Here is a 23,812-nt window from a genome sequence, read left to right as displayed (position 1 = left end):
AAATGGCATCATTTCACCAACCTTCTCATCTTGATCACATTGTTATGCATTATTTAAAATATGCTCTTGATTTGGGTAGTTAATAAGCTATCTGTAAACTTGGAGTAAATTTGATTGTGGGCAGTGTTCTTCTAGTTCCTACAGAATGATTATTGATTTGTTTTTACTTTTGTGAGATGCGAGTTTGTGGAATGGTGCCACCAACCATGAATCAGTGTAACTATCTCTGCTCATGGTGAGATAAGAACGATAAAGAGCATAAATGCACAGAGTATATGTGATGTTTTAAATGATCCCGTTTACTTAGAGCTGTCAGCAGCTCAGCAATTCTGTTCACCAGCAACAGGCATACATGATTCTGCTGTTGTGAGCATTGAATCTTCTCTCCTTTGGGGGTTGCAGCTCAACCCCCAAATAAAAGGGCAGAAAACAGGTAAAATTTACCTTAATACACAGGTAAAACAGTGAAAACAGACAACGTGATGTTTAACTTCTGCTGTAGAGAACCACTGAATAAGTCTCCTGAAAACTTGCAAACTTCTGCATTCCTCTTGAAATCAGTCATCATTTACTTTGATGAGACCAGCTCTTTGTCTTTTTAGGTTTGCTGGGGTTATGTCTACATTAGAAGAGAGGTGGAACAATAGGACCAGACCCACAGGGAAAACTGTTGCAAGTGACCACCTGCAATAACATCCACACTGCTTCATTTTGTAGTGGAGGGTGAGTTTAGATTAACTCTGTTCTTATTTTGAGTGTTGCCCCTCTCAGCTGTTGAAGGGTGTTAAGTGGTTCCTGAAGAACAGCCTGGGATTCAGCTCCATCCGCAAAGCATGTGGTTCCCTGAGGTCATGCCACAATAGGAACCAAGACAGCAAGTGGGAATAACCAGGGAGTTCACTTCAACAATACATTCCTGATCTGACCTAAAACAATAACACAGCCAGGGAAACCTCATAGTAGATGGGTTTTGCTAAATACTACTATGGAATCCTTCAAACCCACTTTGTATGAAAAATGTTGTTAACCACATATCTTATACTCTTTTTAAAGAGCAAAGGTATTGGTTTTTTTTTTTATTTTTTTTACAACCTTCCTAATATTTTCACAGGAAAACCAATGTCTGAAGAATGTTTTAAAAGTGGAATTTTATCCAGGTATTTGTTACCAGATTGAAAACCTGGTTCCTAAAACAAGAGTAATGATTCTCCATATTCACATGATTGTGTGCTTTCCTTTTTCTGCAGGAAACTGCAAGGAGAAAAGAGTGTTACAAGGAGCATTGATGGATATACATCCCAGTGTTGAGTTTCACTGTCAACTCAGGTAGATCTGAATCCACTTCTGAACTATTTAGGAAAAAACATATTTTAGGTTTGTCAGATAGGCAGCATGAGCTGAACTCCAGAGGTGCTCATTTCCCTTCATGGACTGTAACAGGTTCCTATATGATTGGCTAGATGTCAATAAATGGATTTTAAATAGTGAGATGAATCCTATACTATAAGGAAGTGGAAGAACCTTCATGACAGGCATAATTATTTCTACCTCTAGTGTGTTGTCTCAGAGATCTTTGTGCACATCGGTCCAAATCTATGTTCTTGTTTCCTTGTACTATTTAGAAATAGAATTTATTTTGAAGACAATTGATGTTTTTAAGACATAAAGCTTCTATACAAATCCAGTTTGCACAATTCCAAGGTGCTTTAATATGTGTTAGGGAAAATCCTTATTTTTACTCAGAATCCTTAGTTTTACTCAGTACGCATCTTACTTATGTGACTGAAAATTATTTCTTATTCTAGAACTTCACCAGTTAATACTGTGGCACAAAGCCTTCTTCATACATCGTCTTCTTCTGCTGCACTGTATTATTCTGGCTTAAGATCAAGTTTTTTCTTTATTCTGTTTGGAGTCTGTTGGTCACATTAGATTAGTGTGATGGGATATAATAGGACATGACACATTTGAGACACATGACACATTTGAGAAACAAACAATGCAAATGTGCTGTGGTTTTATGGGATGGTTTTTATGGGTTTGTTTCTGTTTTTGTTTTTTTGTTTGGTTTTTGTTTGTTTGGTTGTTTTTTTTTTGTGTGTGTGTTTTTTTGTTGTTGTTTTTGTTTTTTTTTTTGTTTTATTGTTTTTCCTGACAAAAGCCTCTTCCTCTGTTATTTCAGCCTATTATTTACTTACATTGTGATACTGACTGATACAGCACCAGGACCCCAGCGTGCAAAATCCTGCACAAACAGAACAAAATCTACCTCTAGTAAAGAATAATGTGCAGGATTCATCAAACCAAATTTTAGACAATTAGACTAAGTGCCTGGGTTTCTAATTACCCCAATGTCCTTAAACAATTCCTGTCAAAGAGAGATGAATTGTCATCTCTGGAGAGCAGCTATGACCTACCTGGTCTACCTCTTTCTATTAATGATAGGAAAACATACTCCGGCTTTGTGCAAGCACTAGAGAAAACTCTTGAATAGCACTTGAGAAAAGCAGTTCCTTTGTTCCTAGGGTGAGTGGCTGAGATGTCAGCTGAGGTGGTCTTTGAAAATAGATGTTTGACAGTTTAAACCCCTTCAGGCTGATTTGCTTTGGTAAGTCAGGATACTTTGTGGGTTGCACACTGTTTGTGTCCTGCTGTGTCCTATAAAAGCTGTAAGGTTTTGAGGGATACCTTCAAGACCACACAATCGCTTCATGCATCTTGTTGGTTTTGATGATAAGGAAATCACTAGAAAGTGTGGAAGGGCAAGAGTAGATGTTGACTGGCATATACTGTTTGGGGAATTTGTGAAATCTCCATCACTGAAATTTTTAAGAGCAAGTTGGACTAATGACTGTCAGGGAAGGGGTTTGGTACAATTCATAAATAATGGCTGTGGGTCCATAAATGCATTGACTCACCATGTTGGAATTCATTCTACTGCTGCCATAGAAAAGCCTGCCTCTTATTAATAGAAAATAAATTGCAGCCTGGGTAATCTAAAGCTTGACTTGGGAAGTTAACATCATATTTGTGAAAGAGGTTGGAAGAAAAAGTAAAGCTATGTGGATGTATGAAAGCAATTTTGTTATTCTGCTTATGCAGAAAGTGAAGTAGGCAGTGTAGGTAGATTTATATCACTGTACCCTTCCCCAAAGATCAGATAGCACACACTGATTTGTATTATACTTATGAGAGTCAGCTTGCTCTGGAACTAGGCTGAACATCCACACCACAAGGTGATTTTCCCTGGATCTTCTTCAGCCTTGTGTGGTGTCCATGGAATCCTCACTTATATAAATATATTGTTTCTGCCTAGTGTTTTTTTTTGTTTGTTTGTTTGTTTTTGTTTGGTTTTTTGTTGTTGTTGTTGGTTTTTTTTTTTTTATGTTGGGGGTGTATGTGTGTGTGGGGGTGTTCAGTTAAAGGTTTCAGAAAGAGTGTGGAACTACATGTCCTGGGAGTGTGGTAGGGTGTGAGACCATGTGGAATGTCTAGGACTGCAAAATACACTGGGGTAATGCTGGAGGGCTGTGTGCAGAGAAAGAAGCCAAGCCTGGTGCATACTGACTCTTGGGAGTTCTTGGTGTGGACAGCTATCTGTCAGACTGTCTACAGATTTTTCTCCTGAAGCAAGATAGTTGGAGGAGTCCACAACAGAGACAGGGAACAAGTTAACAGTTAAACAATATGGTCAGAGACCCACTGCCCAAGGTCACCTCATGGTCCTCTATTATTTGTCAGTAGATGCATAACCAAGGAATATTTCAAGGCTCCTGACAGTCCGTGATCCTGATCCCTTATCCTCCTTCTGGCAGTTCTTTGACCAAAAAGGAAATAATTTCCACATCTATTACACACAAAAACCAAACCTCAACCCCACAACACTTCTAGAAAAACATATCTTGTGTTGATTTGTTTATTATGAACATTAATTCACCTCAAACCTGAAATTCTGGAAGGAAACCCTAGGTTATTCCTGAAGGCTAACAATAGCTTATGGCTACTCATCCATTCCTTCTCTCCTCCACTTTGCAATCCATGCAGAGCAACAGATTTCTTTGAAGGCAATACAGACAAGGAACTCGGAAGTCCTGGTGTCCTTCTTTCATCTTGTCCTCTCCACTGTGCATGACTAGAAAAGGTCTGGTTATCTCTAGCAGAAACTCAAGAAGACTGATTATGTTCATTGTGTCCCCAGTCAACATTTCAGTCGTGGGTCAGTAGATTTTGGGGTGTTATATACCGTGAATCACTTCTTAATCACAGATGATAGTTCTGTGTTTTCCACAGGTTCTTGTCTGCAAGAATTGCAAAGAGTTTATTTCATTATCTTACACATCATTAGATTCCATGTCAGATCTACTGGATGTGGCTCATTGAGACCTAAATGCATTTCAGATTTCACAGGTGGAATTACTGAGAGAATGTAGTGGGGGCATGACTCTGCCCCCGTGGAAGTCAATAACACTTTCACAGTTGACTTCATTTGAAAGATAGCTCAAGCCAAAGGTCAGTGCTTTTGAAAACCGTGCTCTACATATTTAAATTCCTCCACTCTCTCTTCATGAACTTGATTTTCATGTTTTCCTTCTTCCTCTAGGAAGACACTATCTACTATCTCCATGAGACATAACAATATAATTTAAAAAAATAATCATGTCTGTGTCTTTTTATCACCATTTCAATTTATAAATGATTTCTGCTATCTCTTGAAGTCTATATTGTCTCATAATGTTATGTCTTGACTTTGGTTTATTCATTACTTCCCTGAGTGTATAAATATATATATTAATATAATTAACTTCATACTTTGGAGTACTTGCTACTGATCTATTTGGAAATAAAACCAATATACAATCATAATGAATCAGATATTTAAGAAAAATTCTTGATACACTAAAATACTAGTGTTGCAAGTTTCATTCACATGACTTGTAGCATCACACTAAAAGCAAGAAGACATGCAGCATTAATTTTCTTCTGATGTAAATGAAAGCACAATAACACCACGTTAGTGGCACTAGTGACTAAATTAATACTGGCTGAGAACAGTGTTATTTTTTGTGTTAATTGAAAAATAACTAAACATATTTCAGGTACATTCACATTTCTTCCATCCCAAAGAAAATGTTATGTCATAGCTTTTAAGTTTGTTTTACTGCTCTCCTAAGGCTTAATAAGAACAGCCTGAATGCAGCCTGAGCCAAAGTGCCTAGCATATCATATAGATAAGTGCTCTGTGTTGCTGTCTGATGGTCAAATTCTAAAAAGAGACTGAAATACCTGAGTTCATGCTTGTGGTGAACATGAAAGCTTCTATCCTCTTTACCCCCCTGGTAGGTCATGTCCCATGGTTAAGCTGTTACATTTCAGATAATGCTTTTGATGTGAAAAACAGTTGGATTTATTACTTAATATATTTTATATTTAATACATTACTTAACATATTGTGAGTAGCTCATCACAGCTGAACATCTCTGAAGTCCAGGTAGTGAAGCCAAGGCAGAAGAAGGACCAGAAGGTCTTTTACACGTTGGGGAGTGGTGTACTCTAGGCTCAACCTGCCTGCAGGACTCAACCTTCTGTGCTGATGTCTGGCATCTGGCACCTTAGTTACAGAAGATGTAATCTTTTCAGTGAATTGGAAGAGACAAGCTGAAACACCTAAAGTCAGATTTCATTTTTATTCAGCTGAAAGTCACTGTGGCAGATGGAAGGGTTCAACTTGAGCAAAGAGACAGCATTGCCTTGTTCTGAGTGGGAACAGAGACTCATCTAATGGATGAATTCACTGAGGTCTTTGGACTGGTCCAGACTAAGAAGGAAATGATATCAATTATGGCAGAGTTTCTCTTAAACAGAATTAAGTAACATTCCCCACTCCTTGAAATGTAGATGAACTTTTTGGAGAGGATTCATGGGCTCTAGGGCTTCACTATGTCCCAGGAGCAATCCCTGAGATACAAACTTGTGAAAATAAAGGAATATGAAAAGGCTCAAGGTGCCAAGGTGCCAAGGATGCTGGCTGAAGATCCATTTATATGGTCGGTTCTGCCTTATTGTCCAGTTCACCCATTATTTTCCAGATATTTCTTTTAAATGTAGCCTACATGTGTGAGATTTACATTTTTATTTCTGTAAATTTCATTGCTGGTTCAGACACTCCACTGCAGGATCTGTTATCTACTCCCCAGTCCAGTGTACCTATACATATATATAAAATACGAGGTAGGACAATTTGAAGAGGTGAAATTAAGAGAAAATATCTAAAAATATTAGCCATACCAGCGCATAGAGTGCTCCCTCTGAGAGGAGGGGGAATTTGGATTAAAATTGCTGCTTCTCATCAGAGGAAGAATAAGGACTCAACTATCCCTGAACTAGAGAATAGGATAGTATCATCTCACCCTGGTTTTCTCCCAAAAATGACAGATGTTTGGTGCCTCAGCCAAATTGAGAGCTCAGGATTATAAATAAGGAATAGAAATAGATCTCTTTCTTCACCTTAGAATTAAGCATGAATTTTTCAGGACTGATGCATCGTTCTCTTCAGTATTTCTTCCTGACTATTTTAGTCCTCTCCCTTTTTCATGCAACAGCCTTCTTCATATTTCCCCTTAAACTCTTTGTATTTGGACCCAAGTGGTCTAAATCAGTAGCGCAAATATCAAGAGGTGTAAATGCTGATGAGTGCCTATATGTCAAAGTTAGTCCCTACGTTATTATTATTTTTCAGATGAAGAGTGGAATTCAAGAAAACTTTTAGCAACCAAAATGCTGTATAGGCAAATCTCAGGAGTTCTAGGAAGAATCTCCATTCAGATGAACAAAGCCTCGCCCATCACTGCAGTTATCAAACTTTTCATAAGTGGTCTCTAAACAGGAGATTTCTAATGCAGTTATAACTTCTTTTTTTCATAGATGTCCTATCTGAGCCACTATGCAACATGTTAGACAGACAATAGAAGCTATGATTTTGGCCTATCCAACACCAAAATGCCAAGCCTTCAGAAAAAAAAAAAAAAAAAAATCCAGTACTTGCGCATCTCTGACTGACCCCTTGAAATCAGGAGAAATTTGGACTTCAAGTTTTTTGTTTCATTAGTTTTCTGTCTCTGAAATGGGAGCATGACAGGGGTCTTCTTATAAGGAGATTGTAAGATGGCATTCACTAGCCATTTGATAACTGCAGTGATGGAAAAGCTGATGACAGTGATAATTCTCTCTTTAGAAAAGTGTTTGAAACATTAAAAGCAAGTTTTTAAACTCCCTTTCACCCTGTTAGTACTTTCAGCAAAATTTGTTGTGCTTAATATACATCCATTTACTGCACTGTTCTATTGCAGGGTGTTATGAGCAGTTACTGTGCTCCACTCAAGAAGAGGTGGCAATTTGGCACCACAGAGTTTACCTCAGAGATGTGTTGTAGATGTAATTACTTCATGTTTGCTTTTGTGTTTTGACACCACCAGGTGAGAGGTGTTGGTGGTGTGCATGGCGTAGTTGTCATTAAATATGACCGAGCTGAATTTCTGATGAAGTGTAGGGTGGTAGCTGAGGAAAAAATAAAGCAAGCTAAGCATGCAGAGTCAGACCTTTAAAAACAATCTTGATGTAAATGAGGAGAGGCTTTGTTAGTAGTTCAGCAGATTGCAGAATGGTTCAATCCCTAAACAGTTTGCAATGAAAGCATTTCATGCTATGCTACTGTAGCATGATAATTTTTATCCTATGGTTTTATTGCTGAAGCTGTGATATTATGTGTGTATATATGTACCCATACAGGAAAACCTTGTGTAATGAGATTAATGGAAACAACGATAAATATGTTTTCAACATCATGCAGCTGGCAAAAAATGTAGATTGTATCTAGAAATGCAGTAGGTCTACAAAAATACATTAATTTTTGGAGCATTTATTGTTATTATTATTATTTTTGTTATTATTTTTATTTCTAAGCCTTACTAGACTTCATTCTTTCAGATAAAAACATGCATATCAGCTTTGCAGCTTGATTGCCTTATGGGCATAAAACTTTGCATATTTACTGCCCATGAATCATACAAGTATGTGAAATCCAGTGAAGATTCAATTTTTCCTGCTAGATGCACCTCTAGCCGTTTAATTAAAATATGTATTATTAATAAAACTAGATTTAAGTCATATTTTTTACAGATATGACTGAAACATTAAGGGCAAATTGTTTCATACTTTCACAGTAATTTGCTTTTAACGTTTTGTGCCTTAATCAAGGTAAACCTAGGATAAGGTTTGTAGTGCTTGTGACTTCATGATGTTTAAGTTACTGAAAACAGATTTAAAAGTGTTCTGAGACAAAGTCACATTTACTTATGAAATTAGCTCAAAATTTTTTTTCTGCAGAAGGAAGCCTACATAACAGAGAAATGCAATAAAACATACCTATTTACTAAACTGTGCTTGGTGCACTGAATGAAGTCTGTTATATCCACCTTCACTAAATCTGTGTCAGGTTATTGTTTTATTCCAACCATTGCGAAGCCTTTAGATGTCACAGTTGCCCTGTTCACCTAACTTATCTTCCATTTTATGGTAAATTTCCCTGGCTCTCCGGTAAGGTATTGTACGTAGCAATAGTGATAGTTATGGTGTAACTTGTTTACACATATCTGTTGGTAAGGAATCAGTAATACTCTCTGCTTCATCTTATCCTGCCTACCATTTAATTCTGCATAAGTGAGGCTGTTTGTGTCTCATGGAGCCTTTGGCTGCAACAAGATTACTAATTACTTTTAAGAAAGATTTTAATTTTTAACTCCTGAGTTATGTTATAAGCCCAATGGAAGTGCAAAGAGTGGGAATTTTGTAGGGTATCCTCCCTGAGAAGGCTGTAAAATGTAATTAAAGCATATCACTCAATTGTGATAAAATAATTCTGATATGAAAGTCTTAAGTATATTTCCCAATCATAGAGGAAGCACTGATTAAGTGAATAGGGGAAATGATTCATATAGTTTACAATCAATTAACTCTATTTTTGGCCTGTGAAGGATCACTGTATTTTTGTGCACAAATCTGCTGGAATCCATGGTTTATTATTTCACAGCATATTACTGAAAGTAGTTTTCTTGTCATTGCAGGTGTACATAACACTTTGACAATTGAGAAAAAACACAGGGTAATCTGTGAGAGTTCTTAAGAGAGGAAACCACAGCTCTGTCATGAGATGAACCTTCAGAGAACTCACGAAAACTACAGGGAAGAAGATTGCGATTTTATCTCAGTCTAGCACCAAATTTTAATACTATCTGGAAAACAAAAGTAAATGTTTGTGGCAAAAATAAAACCAATTTTTAGAAGTCAAGTATAGAAAAATGATTTGTATTCTAAAGTAGGCCTTTGCCACACAGTTATATCTTCACACAGAAAGTACACCTTATACTTTTCATATACTAATGTGTTGTTGATTTTCATAATTATTTTCTTTACTCTGACCATTTAAAGGGTAGTTTGGCAATTTGGATATACCAAATAAAAATAACATATATTAGTATAAGGAATAAAAATGGTTTAAAAATTTATGACTCATGCCTTTTTATTAAAATTACAGTTTGCTGAAATATCCACTTAGTACAAACCAGAACAAAATTACACATATTTTTTCTTATTCTTTGCCTATTTGGTTTTTAAACCTTCAAGGATCTCATATTCAAACTTTTCTATACAAATATATAATTAAGTATAAATGTGAAGTTAACATTTATGTTAGAAAAGGAAAATCAAGATTCCCATATAATGACTTCTGAAACTGGGGCTTTAAGACAAATTGTCATGAGAACGACAATAACATTTTTAAGAATAGCAGAGCTGTCTTGCCTGCCAGATCTCTGGTTCAACAATTTTTCCATAAATGAAAAGAAAGTATGCACTCTCTATGTGGATAAAATATTATAAAATTACAGGTACCACAAAGACGAAATGTATATAGGAGTACCAATTTGATTTGTTATTGGCAAATTTTTCCTTGCTGTGAGGAGCCACACAGTAAAAAACCCAAAACATAGTCTTGGAATTTTAAAGCTATGGGTCAAATTAGTCATAATCAGAAGTATTATTTTATAATGCTGTATAATTGTTTAACTGTGTACACTGTTATCTTAACAGAATACATTTAACATATTTTGTCAAGAAAAACACTGACGTTTCCTCAACTGAATTGTCTATAATTATATGTAATCTGTTACATTTGCATAATGTACTGCATAAATACCTTGTCCACTGCATAAATATCATAAAAAATACTCTGAAATATATATTATAAAATATTCTGAATTCAGAAGACATTTATTTTGTCATATTTGTACCTGTCTTTTCTGTGTTTCTATGTTTGAATGATTAAGTTGATCTCTCATGAGTGCTAAAGGATGGTGAAAATTAAACTCGCATGTCTAATACCTTTTGGGAAATTTTAAAATAAATCTTTCATAAACATTAATTTTAGAAATTTGTTCTCGTTCAGTTTTGCAAAGCAAAACTCCTGTTTCATTTTTACTCCTTATTGCAAAAACCAGTCTTTCAAATGGACTTAGTGGCTTAGAGAAATTACATAAACCTCATTCACCAATCACCCAAAAAATCCACATTGCTTTTAGTAGTAGTGCACAAATTCAAAACTGGATCAACTCACAAATATTTGTGATATTTTTGAGGACACTGGTTAAACAAGCAAACAGTTAAATTCATTATATACATTATTTTGTAATGAATTATTCATCCAACCTACTTTGTAACTGACCTGTCATTGTTCGAATTAGTGTAGGAACTTCGGATCTTTGGTGCAAAGCAGTAAAAGTGTTATTTTCCTAACAAATACAGCCTTGAAAATGAAAAGGAGTAAGAGAGAAAATTGTGATATCAAAAAGAAATAATGGCATTGCCATCACACCTATCAGACAATTATTTTCCTTTTCTACTTATTTCTGCACTGGTTTAGGAGATATCATATTTTAAGTGTCCGTAGATTTTGTGATTTCCATTGTGAAATATAACTAAGAATTTTGTCTCTCTTATCGAGATTTGTCCCTGACAGTACAACTTGAAGTACAATGCTATTTTACTGAATATGAATAAAGCACAGTTATTCATTCAAACTACTGTTTATAACTTAATGCATTGACTTTGTCTACTGATTTAGTTCCAGATTTTGGAAATTGTTTCACCTCAGCACTGATATTTTACAATAGATCTTATCACTTTGGTTCTGTTTTCCAGCACAGGTGTCATACGTGAAAGATCAGATCCTGCTTATCTGTATAATTCATCATTCTGTTATCTGGAACCTTAGACAGAACAAATGAACTCTTAAAATGTCCATTACTGTGTTTAAAGCTATGCACACAATATGTTTCACCTTTAATATGACCATCAGATTAGCAAATCTGTTTAATTCTTGCTGGTTTTCCCATCAATATTACTCCAGTACTACTGTAAAGAAAACTGTCTGATGTTTAATTCCTGCTTCTACAATGTTTAACCTAACTACAAAGGAAAGTGTTATTATTAAGCTATCACAGCAAAGAATAACTGAAAATACTGAAACGTCACTGATGTATGTGGTGAATAATGACTACTCCTCCTCTGTCTGTTATTTATTTTTTAGTCACTGCTCATAGCTGAAATAGAGGGTAAGCAACAGTTGGACAGGCAGGCAGACAGACGACAAGTCTAATTTGGCAAAACACTTGGACAGGATTCATCTAACTAACCACAGATGTCTACATCTGAATAGTCTTTTGTCCTTCCTAGAGCCAATGGAAAGAAAGAAGAAAAGACACTTCCACAATGAGATTAATTTCATTCTAAAGTAGATATCTAGCTTAGGTGAGATGAGCAATACCCTAGAATAATTTATTTAGACACTTCTTTATGGATGCCTACATAGTAGACATGTAGAGCTAGATGGAAATGATATCCTCTCTTCTGCTTGTATGGGATGGTAGTATCTTTATTTAATTCAATGTATTTATACATCTTTCACTTTGAAAAAGGGAAAATCAGTCAGTTTCTCTCACCACACTAATTCACCTCTGGAAAAGCAAGAAAGAGCAGATGGAGAAAAAATTTTTGCTGGGGCTGAGAGAAGTCCACTGTCTTATGAAGGAGGAGTGGACATCTTGTCTGTTTTGTTTTTGCCTCAGTAGTCCCTGTAGTTCATTTCTCTTTTATCAGTGTACTGTTTAGAGGGCAGGCTCCACCACGGTGTTAGCAGGGCAGTGGGATTATACCACAGGTCAAAGGAGTAAAGTGATATTGGTTATTCATGTTTACGAAGTGGAAGGCATTTGCCTGTTGTTGAAGAGGTGGCTGCTGTTTTTACAGATTGCACAACAATATTGGCAATGAGTGCACAAATCAATACACACACTATTCTTCCATGTACAGCAAATTTTATTGCACTGCTGGTATTTTTGACCTCTGGGAGTAAACTCAATGCTTTTGGTGGGCCCATGGGGCAAGCATATTTGTAAAGTGCTGCATTAATTCACTGCAGGAAGAAGTCTCTACTCTAACAGAACTTACTTTTGGTCAAATCAAAGAGTCTCCACCCCAAATATCCACACATAAAATAAAACAAATTTCTTTGTCAATAGTGGAACTAATGAGTTTATTTTCCACTAGACTGTTTTCTGTGTACCCCATACCTTTTTACTGCAATAATCCTCTGTCCAGGTGACACTCTCACCATAATACCTCTGTTCCTCATACCGTGACAACTCTAGAGTACTCTCAGTTGCTCACTGTGCCCATCCCCCTCACCAAATACTCTGTCTCATAACCCTTGCTGCAGAGCAGAAGGTGACATCCCTCAGCTGTTTGCCTGAAGCATACACTCATGCTTGTTCACTGACCAAAAAACAAACCATGTGTGGCTTTGCCTGTTCTTCTGTGGGAGGATTCCTTCATTATTTCTACCTCTCCTTTTCCACTGTGTGAAAAGCAACCTATTCTTTGCATGTTTTTACTTGCTTATACTTAGATTCAAATGTCAGTGATCAATTGAAGGACAAATTTTAGATAAATATATAGCAGAGAGTCTTCCTGGGAAAATGGACAGGGCAACGGCACAGAGCTCTGTGGGATATTTGGTTACCAACTTTTCATCTTTTCTTACTGTTCTCTTCTGTAGAGCTCATTTGGCATCTATCTCTTCCCAGTCATTGACTCAAGAGGAACAGCTTTCCATTGGCTCACAGACCATACAATGGTTTAATCTTAAGACACTGAGTACAGAAACTTCAAGAACTAGTCACTGGGGCTATTCTTGTCTTTATTTAGGCTGTAGGGTCATGGAAGTACCATGAAGTTAAGCATGCTCATTAATGAGTTTCATCTGACCGAAGATAGATATCTACTGCAGAGATACATACATGTGAGATAGTAACTGTAGGCTTCCTGTATGTGGAAATAAATCACTGTAATTCATTTTATTCTAATGCCAGCATCAAAACTCTGATATATAAAGGCCTGAAAGTACCTTTTTTATACTACTGATTCTGAAGTGCCACTAAAGGTCACTTATAAATTTAGGTGGCATGAATTTAGTCCTGAAAGTCTAAAGTTCTTGAATAAGCAGCCTGAACTAAGTCTGAGCTCAGGCTACATACGAGACTCATTTGTCTATATAGCAGGTGACACTAGGGAACTCTTCAGAAGAAAGCCCAACCAAATTTTATGACTAATGTTGGCCAGGTACCATGTCTGACCTTGAAATCACAACTGAGAAGCAGAATCACAGAATCACATAATCATTTAGCTTGGAAGGTAGCTCACAGGAATACCATCCTTAAATAGGGTCACCTAGACCAGGCTGGCCAGGACCTTGTCCAGTTAGGTTGTGAATATCTCCACAGATTACAGAATGGTTTGTGTTGGAAGGGATCTTCAATATCAGCTAGTTCCAACCCCCCCTGCCATGGGCAGGGACACCTTCCACTAGACCAGGTTGCTCAAAGCCCCATCCAATTTGGCTTTGAACACTTCCAGGGAGGGGGCAGCCACAACTTCTCTCAGCAACTTATTCCAGTGTCTCACAACCCTCACAGTGAAGGATTTCTTCCTTATACCCAATCTAAATCTATCCTCTTTCAATTTAAAACCATTGCCACTCATCCTGCCACTACACTCCCTGACAAAGAGTCCCTCCCTATCTTTCTTGTAGTCTCCCTTTAAGCACTGGAAGTCCACTCTAAGGTCTCCCCAGAACCTTCTCTTCTCCAGGCTGAACAACCCCAACTCTCCCAGCCTGTCTTGGAGACTTGACATCTCTGGAGAACCTGTGCCAGTGTTTGACCATCCTCACAGTGAAAAAGTGCTTTCTTGTGTTCAGAAGCACTATCTGTGTCACAATTCTGTCTGACAAATGAAGCTAAGAAAACCAGTTTTACTTCACAAGCACTAAAGGCTTTGTGAGTTATTTTAGACCTATAACAATGGTAATTGATATACGTATATAGATACATCCATTTAAACACATTATATCTGAAATGTATATAAATAAGCATACATATAAAATCTACCTCTTCAGAAAGTCATGATTTAAATATAGTATCTTAGAGAGTTACAACCTAGTTTATATCTCAAAGACAAGTATTTAGCTTAGCTTAAGGCAAACTCAGACCTTCCTGGATTTCTTCTGAATGTAATTAAATTACATGCAAAATATTTCCTATCAATAAACTGTATCCAATATGACTAGGTACTTTGGATTTGAGGTACCATGGAGAATATGTATTTGATAACTGAGATGACACTGTGTCTAGAATACATATGATATTGCACATGAAGGTCACTAGCAGCTCTGTTTGAATCTATGCAACTTGTCATGTATCAATGTACTGTAATGAACTGCTCAGCTCTGACTATCACAGGGTGTCCCGGTTGGGGCTGGCCTAGAGTTCCCGTTGGTCTGGCAGCGGGAGGAGCTGCAGCACCCTGAGACCCCAGGGGCTCCCCAGGTCCCAGTGCCCTCACCTGTGTGCGGGGGCGGGGGGAGCACAGCTGGAGGGCTGGGCCCCGATTGGCCGATATCCCGTGTCACGTGACATTGTGCTCACTATATAAAGGCAGGAGTGGGCTGGGAGGGGCTCTCACTTCTGGGAGTGTTGCTGTGGGGCCTTTGTGTTTGGGATTGCTGGCTGGGAGCAGGTGGGTGGTGAGCAGCTGTATTGTACATTACCTGCTGATATTGCTGTCAGTGTATTGTTCTGTTACTTTTATTAAACTGTTTTTATCTCAACCTGGGAGTCTCCCTTTGCCCCTCCGATTCCCTCCCCATTCCTAAGTGGGGGGAGGGTGGGTGAGCAGCTGCGGGGCATTTAGCTGCTGACCAGGCTCAAATGAAGACACACAATTCCCTGTACTTAACTGAATTATGTTTCCTGTTTTGATCCTGGTCCTTTTTTGATCCCTTTGGGGCTTGTGAGTCTATGTTTGGAGTACAGGTATTGCTTGACAGAGTCAAGTAGAACATGCATCAGAGGAAGTTCTGGTTACTTATAAGGAAGAAATTCTATGCTATGAGGTTGTGTAATCTCCATCCTTGAAGATACTCAAAACTTGCCTGGAAAAGAGGCATGCGTAACCTGCTGTAACTTTAAAACCGGCCTTGCTCTGACAGAGGAGTTGGACCAGATGACTTGTAGTTGTACCTTAAACATACATTATTCTATGGATTTGTATGGGGGAAGGAAGGAAATAGGGATGATATATATTCTCATCCCCCCTTGTTTTCACGTGCTTCAAATTCTATCAATCCCCTTCCCTTACAAAGGAAGCTGTTTCCAGTGCAGATGGGCAGGTAAAGAGCTTCATGCAGCAGGAATGGTCCTGGCTAAGAGTTATTGCCAGGTGCAGCAGAGCTTTTGACCTCTGACTGAGCAATTGGAGCCCCAACAAATGGATCAGTAGTTTATGTTACTGCTGGCTTCCAGATTAAGCCTATGCAGGTGCTGTTGACAGTAGTACCCAGGTAGCCCCCTGGGCCATTTCAAGCATAATGGTTTACAGCAACAAATTAGCTGTAAATTTTACCAGCTAGTCCTAAATAACTTTGCTATAAGAAACCTCCAACCACTTAAGACAGACATTAGAAAGCAGTGGAGAATACAGAAATAAATGGATCTATATGTATGTTTAATTATATATCTGTACCAACTAAAGACGAAGGATGGAGACCACACATGTGAGTAGACATCTTTCCAGTGGCCCAGGATGATGCTGGATAAAACCCTTGCTTGGTTATTTGGGTCAAAAAAATGTACTGAGTTGAAGTTTGTCTTGCAATAATTCTTTAAAAGCAAGAGAATGAAAAAAAACATTTGCTTCAGACTGTGCTAGCAGACCTCATGGAAGATTGTAGGACTGTTCAGTAATCTCTGATTAGTTTTATAGGAGAACTGATCTGATCAAAATGGTCAGGGAGAAGTAGATACTCTAAATGTCCTCATGTCTCTGCTGTAGCATGCAGCATAGATTATATTAGATGCAGAACATGTGCTGTGCTAACATGTATTATGTTAGTGTATCCTAAATTTCAATTAATTTGAGGGATAGAAGGAAAGAAAGAAATAGTAATCTAAGAATTTTGGGGTTTTTTTTGGAAGGGGAAATACAAATAAGCAGCAGACATCTGTTTATTATTGGTTCACTGGTATTGAATTTACTGCTGAAGAGAACGAGGAGGCATTAATGGAATTCATTGAGACAAAGAAACTTACATTGTCATTGAATCCATGTGGTGTTGAAGAAAAACAGATGTGCAATCATCTAAATGTGAGAGAAACAGTTCTGTAGCTCCAAAAAGAAAGAAAAAATGGTAGTTCCAAGACTTTAGGCTTCCATTCAGAGGCTGGCCATGTGTGGTTCATTAGCATGTGACTTTAACATGTTGCTTCAGTAGTGCAATACAGACAAGTGTGCCTCCATCCTAAGGACTTCTTTGTGCTTGCTGGATCTTGAGCATCCTCTGTCACAGTTTCTAGAATTTCTGATCTCCATGTGGCCACAATTTACAGTGTTTCCAGAATTAAATTGTTCCAAAGATGTGTTCATCACCACTTCTATACTCCAGTAATCTGCCAGTAGATGTAGGTTTAAATTTATTACTGGCTGCAAACATTGCAGTAGCCACACATTACTGCACTATCTCTGGACCAAACAGCTGCAGCCATAAAAGCCTTTACTTTTCATTGTATTTGATCATGTCTGACATTTGTTGGTTTTTGCTTTCCCCATTGTTGTTAATTATTACTCAAAATTGATCTACTATGCAATTTTTTAAATTTTTTTTTTTTTTTAGAATAACCACAGTAGAAGTTCCTGGCCTATTAGAAGTGTTGATATGCAGAATTGATGACTATGTCATCTGCTCTCTTGAGGTCACTGGAGCCTCCAAACCAAGAGACTAGGGGTTCAGTTCTACAAAAACTTGGAAATGGCTCATTCCCAGAGCATTATGTATAAATCTCAGGAATGTTTAAAGCATTCCCTGCTGAATAAGCCTTTATTTCCAGTTATGTCACTGGATATAGTACTGCTCTGCAGTCCAGAGCAGAATTCACACTTACAAAGAGTTTAAATTAAATTTTCTCTAATAAGAGCTCAGGGAAAATTGAATATTGAACACATGGAAATTCCAACATTTCGGTCTTCTTGTTTTCCCCCATTAGGAGGCATAAACACAAATAAGCATAAAAAAAATTAAGTGCTTTTCAAAGAAAAATATTGCAAACTGAAAGAATACACTGCTGCAGTGGAAATACATCACGTTAATGCCATTTTTAGATTCCTCACAGCAACAGCTGGAAAACTTTTAAAATAAATAAATAGAAAGTTGTTTTTAAAAGAGGATCTTAACTATAAAATCATCACTTTATTATCAGAGAATGGCAAATCCCACTAGCAAATGCCCAGCTTTATATTTCTTTAATAGTTGGAAGTACTGCAAAGCTTGAATTGGGTCAAACTGCTTTTAACCTGGATGAAAAAATATAAGGATGGTATTGTTCAATTCTATCAATTCTTCATTTCCTATTACCAGAAATCCTGTTTGGGGGTTTCGATATACGAAAGGTAAAAAGATCACAAGACAACACAGAAGCAGGTAAATATTGACAGATCCAAAGCACATACCAGTGTCCTACTGAGAGCTAAAACACCTGCCTGTGCTGCTCAGGGACTGAGTCAATCCTATGGATGGGAGCTGTCAGGGTAAAACTTTCACTATTTTCTCATTTTTGCTGTACAAATGTGTTCCTTCTATTAGATTTCTTTATCCCTTTTAGCCTTTCTAAATGACAATTAAGTCTGCCTACCCTATCAATAGCAGGTAATTTATTTGTTTCTACAGCTGAGCCTGACCTTCATTGATTTTATTGGAGTAATTTGCTGGAAATGATTTTTTAATGTTAGATTTATTACAGAGGCACTTCATTGTCCGATAAATGAAGTAAATTGTATTTTAAAAGTAGCAAAATGAAAGAACCACTGAAATTTGAATGAGTTTTTTACAAGCAAATTAGCTCAAAAGGTCCCTTATGCATCTCTTGTATGGACCCCAGTTTGCAAACAAGATATTTTATTCTGGGTTTGTGTATGCTAGCTTCCCAAAAGCATAAGCCTGAACCACACAGACACAGACCTGGGCGCTGTGAGGAGCGGTGCTGTAGGGTCACTGTCCGTCTGCGGTGAGGGACTGTGCCCTCCCCACACATCCCAACTTGTATTCTGTGCACTCTCCTCCAGTTCAGTGGGGCTGATATCTGGTATGAAGAAAGATGTTGAAAATGAGTCTTTTAATTTGTTGATGTATTTCTCCTTTTATTGCCTGTCTCCATTTTCAAACCTCTTGCTTGCTCTGTTTTAACAGGCTGCAGCTGGAAGCTGGATTTGTGACTTGCTAACCTTTTAGATCTGCTTTCAGTAGTGGTTCAATTGCTCTGTGTAAAGACACTGTGAACTGTCCTGGAGAACAGTAAATTATGAATTACCACCTCCATCTCTCAGTATAGCTTAAAGTCAGATTCCTAGCTGAGTATGACAGAGACATGTTTCCATTGTATTTAGATTAAAACAACAGGATTTGTTATGTTGTGTGCACTTCATCTCTCAGGGTTTTGCACACAAAGTCTTGTCATGGTATGCTATATGAAGCAAAGTTCTTTTTCAAGAGCTTCCTCTGAGGCACTGCATCTCTGTGCTGTCTCAGTGAAGGGCTCTGCCTTCAAGACATGATTGCAGCCCTGCACCGTGGACAAAGATGCTGAGCAGTATTGGCATATCCCGCACTCCTGCGTGACACCTCCCTCCTGCTGCCACCATTGCATCATGGAACTAACATATGACATTTGCTGCCCCTGTGTTGTTCATGCCACTTGGGTAAAATTGGTGTACACATAGCTTTTCACTGCCTTGTCTATTTAAACTGCAAGCTCTTCAGCACATGGATTGTATGTTACTCTGCATCTGTGCAGTGCTTAAAATATTGGACACACTTAGAAAGTGAAGGGACAACCATAATATATGAATAATAGTAACAATAAAAACAATAATAGCAAAAATAATAATATAATAAGAACAACTGCAATTATAATGGCTTATATGAACAAGAAAGGCCTCCCTTTGATAAATTTACATATTTCTGTTTGTTTGTAAGTTAAGTTTACATTTTTCAGGGCAGATGGCAAAAGTTAGACTTGTAAAAGCTGTATTTAGACAACTATATAAAAACATAATGACTGTCAAAGTCACTATTCATGTGGTTAAGAAAACCCACTGTTCAAATGCCATTTAGTCAGACAGGGTCCTGAGTGCTCTAACCACTAATTTTTCTGCAATGGCTAAAGACATCATTAACAGTTTAAGTGGCTTTTTGGGCAGGTGCTTCTAAGACCCTTATGTGACACTTCAAAAGAGGGATTCTCTGCACACCCTGCTACACTTTCTTTGTTCAACTGCCTAGCAAGCCAGTATAGTTCCCCTCAAACAGGAAACTGATGCCCAAGTGTTTTATGGAAAGAAATTGTATCTGAATGGGTTGCACCTGAGGGAAATGCCAGCACAGGTGAGATCTGGTGTTTCTCTGTGCTTCTACAAAGGATCATATGAAAAATTAAATCTCAGGTTTCATTTGAGAATAAGTGATTCAAATCTCTGCAGTTCTCTATCTGAACAAGGACTGTGAAACAGCATCCCAACCGAATGTGTTAATCACTGGAGTCATAAACCTGTTCTTAATCTAGGAAAGGAAAAAAAGGTTGTTTTTTTGGGTGTCTTGATGCTCTAGACATGCATGCCTCTGATCTGTCACTTTAAGTGGCTGATCTCCACATGCTCCTTTGTACCTCTCCCCAGGTTAGATTGGTCATCTTCCTGCTTATTTCTCTTCTGAAGATCCTTGAAGTGAGTACCTAACTCCCCATGTGTTTCATCACTGGCTACCTGATCTATAAAACTCAACATATTTCCGACAGCCTCGGCCACCAATCTATTGATGTATCTAGAAGCAATGTGTGTTAAGTACTTTTGAAAATAAGGTAACTATAATGTTGAATATTACTTTAGCCTGACTTTTGGCATCTAGATATGAATATTTTTAGTTTTTTTTGTGTATTCATAGGCAATTCATACCAAAAAAAAAAAACCAAAAAAAAACAACAACAAAAAAACAGATGAGGAGTAGCTGTGCAATAGGCAGTCCCTTTTGCTATTTAATCATCATTTGAAGCAACTTCCACAAAATGTATGCCAGTGGTATCACTTTGTTTCATACTGTTCATTTTTTGAAGATCACACCAGTATGTGAAGCAAAACTTAAAATTACAAAACCATGAGAAGATTTGAATACAAAACCTAGAGTGCTTTCCTTTCAAATTTCCTAGCTTGTTTCCTGTCTCTGTTTCTGTCACCATTATTGATATAAGGAATCCATCAACATATTTTTATGGATGATTAAGAAAGGCTGACCTTTCCTTTGCAGGTACAAATAGGTAGTTCTTCAGAGGCTGTAAATGAATGACAAGATAATTCTATCCATTTAATATTGAAGTGATGTTGATAGTATCATTCTTCTCATGTTTGAAATGGGAAAGTATAGAGACCTTTCTCCCTCACTATTCTGCTTTATGTGATGGATTTTCTCTCTGACTAATCGCTGTCACATTAACCTGCACTATTTCATCCTTCAGAGCTGTCAAGATAATGACGATAATCGAAGTGGCTCATTGTAGGTAAAGGAAATTATATGAGCAAAGTAATATCATAAAACAGTGTTTAAATATTTTAATTTCATTTGTCAGGGCTGCCCCAACACTTCATTACACATATAACCATCTCTCATCAGTGGAATTAGTGCATTATTCATTACTGTTAATTATTTTCACATAATGGCTGCCCTGATATATTTAACCTCCACATTATATCTCAGATAATGGGCCTGTAAAATTGAATTGTGTGAAGAGCGGAGTTCTAAAGCTCATTTGCAGAACATCAAAGAACAAAGAAGAGGAAAAGAATTCTAAATGGGACATTTCGCCCAGCTGGGGCCAAACATTTGTTTCTGTCTGATTTGCATACAGAAAATAGGTAGTTCAGAAGTGGTTTAACATTGTACGTGCTGTCTGCTTCTATTACATAGCCAATTAGAATTTGTTAATGTCCCGAGTGTTTGAGACAACTTACCAGCTAATCTATTGTTTGAATGGCAATGAACTGGAAAGTTAACAACAGAAGAAAGTAGACCTTTCTAAAGGACAGACCACAAAATCATATGGCATGTTAAGGTGTCACCTACAGTTAATACTTCTTTTGACAAACATCTGCATTGTAGAAATAAATTAACAAAAACTACTGCTCAGGACTGAGAAGATCCAAGTCTGGGAAATTCCAGTAGTACTCTATTAATTGCTTGATTTTTCCTGGGCCAAATTTTCTGATGCTGTCTCTCATGTATGATGTGGAAAAGGGTGAGGAGGAGAATGTGGCAGGATGAGTGTATTTGCAGTGAGTGCAACAAGCTGTGTCGGCAGACCCGATGGACTCAATACCACACAACATGTAAGCAATGAATATTATTACCCATCTCTCTCTGGCGGTGTTTTGCCATGCTCGGGTTGATGTGTATGCACTGGTGTTTCAGAAGATGGGAAATGTGCAGCTCTATTTCTCTGCTTTGCCAGGTGTTTTGTATATACGCCCCAATGAAACAAAGTTCAGGATGGGTATGGGACTTTGGTGTAATTTACCTTCTGAGGAACCCACTGAATTACTAGAAACAATTTCAACTTGAAGTGGCAGTTTAAAGTCCACTGTATGTCCACTCTAACAGCCTGGATTTAGCTGAATAGCCATATTTTTTCCCATTTAGAGGCTTATCCATTATTCACAGATTTCATTGGACTTGAAAAGGCATTGAAATCAAACCCTTTATGGAAAGAATATTTATCAACAGTTCAACATGTTACAAAGACTAAGGTCAGTTCTGCAAAAACCAGACTTCAAACAGAGTATGGGAATTTTCCTCAAACTTCAGCCTCGTAGTATCTGTGAAATTCTCTGTAAATTCCTGCATAGCTATATGAAGCATTTTTCACTTTTGTTAAAAATTTTAAGAGAGTAGCTCTTCTGAAATTCACATGCAAGATATACCTTTGTTCTGTTTCATGTCTATAGTAAATTTTATAGATTAAAAAAAAAATGCTTCAGATTTGTTTTTTGGCTGTTACAGAATAGCTTATGGCTGATGGTGGGACTATGATCGCAGAAGTGACTCAGCCAATCAGAAGTCAGAAAATGTTTAATGACTAACAACACAATTCACTTGAGGTCATTAACATACTTTAGTCTTATTGGCTAAAAAGTCATATTTCACAGGAATGATAAATGTCTTTTTGCTAAGTGGCAGTAGGTTTTTGGCCATATCATTAAATATTTATACAACATATACATAAATCTTCCTCCACTTGGCATCATCTGGGATTCATTTGGAAGAGACCCATTTATTTCACTTTGTAATGTTTTAAGTTTGTTGCAGGCTTCAGCCTCAGCCTCCAAACTCTAGATATAGACTAGTTAGAAAGGAAAACCACATCCATATGGATCTGGTTTAGAAAGAAAAGTCTTCTCTCTTAATCTGTCCATTCTGAGAGTATATTTTTTATGGATTCATATACAGTCATTTATACATTGCAGAAGTTGTGTGAACAAAACCTGCTGATGGTCTCTGCTTTCTAAACCATTTGTATTTCATGGGATATTTTCAGGATACTATGGAATATGGATGAAAAGAGAGACTAGAGAAACCACTAAATGAGCTAAGTAATTTCTCCATATCTAAACACATTATATGTACTTTGGTCAAAGACAAGAGAGATATTCAGTCTTCTCACAGGCAGTTATCTGGGTACTCTCAAATAGGAATAGACTGATAGGAGTAGTCTGTCTTTCTACTCCTGTGTGATCAGAAATTTTTCTCTCTTGAAGCAGCTACTACTAGGGGGTTAACTTTATCTTGTATCTGAATTTCACTCCAAGAAAAATCTCAAAGTCAAAGCCCTTTCCTCCATGTCCCCTGTATGTTGTACTGATGAGACAAATACATGAGTCTTGACAGAAGTGTAACTTTGGGATAACAGAACCCTGTCATACTCTGTTATTTATCTTTGACTGGAAAAAAAAAAACCAAGGACTGGATGAAGGAATCCAAGGAAATTCTCAAAAAGGGGAAGATGTCTCAAGAATTACAAGTCAACAGAATTAAAATAACCTGTGATTTTGACTA

This window comes from Tyto alba, unplaced genomic scaffold (assembly GCF_018691265.1).
Source record: "Tyto alba isolate M040663 unplaced genomic scaffold, T.alba_DEE_v4.0 Super-Scaffold_45, whole genome shotgun sequence".
Classification (NCBI taxonomy): domain Eukaryota; kingdom Metazoa; phylum Chordata; class Aves; order Strigiformes; family Tytonidae; genus Tyto; species Tyto alba.
The sequence above is the reverse complement of the archived record's forward strand: the minus strand, read 5'-3'. Positions refer to the sequence as shown.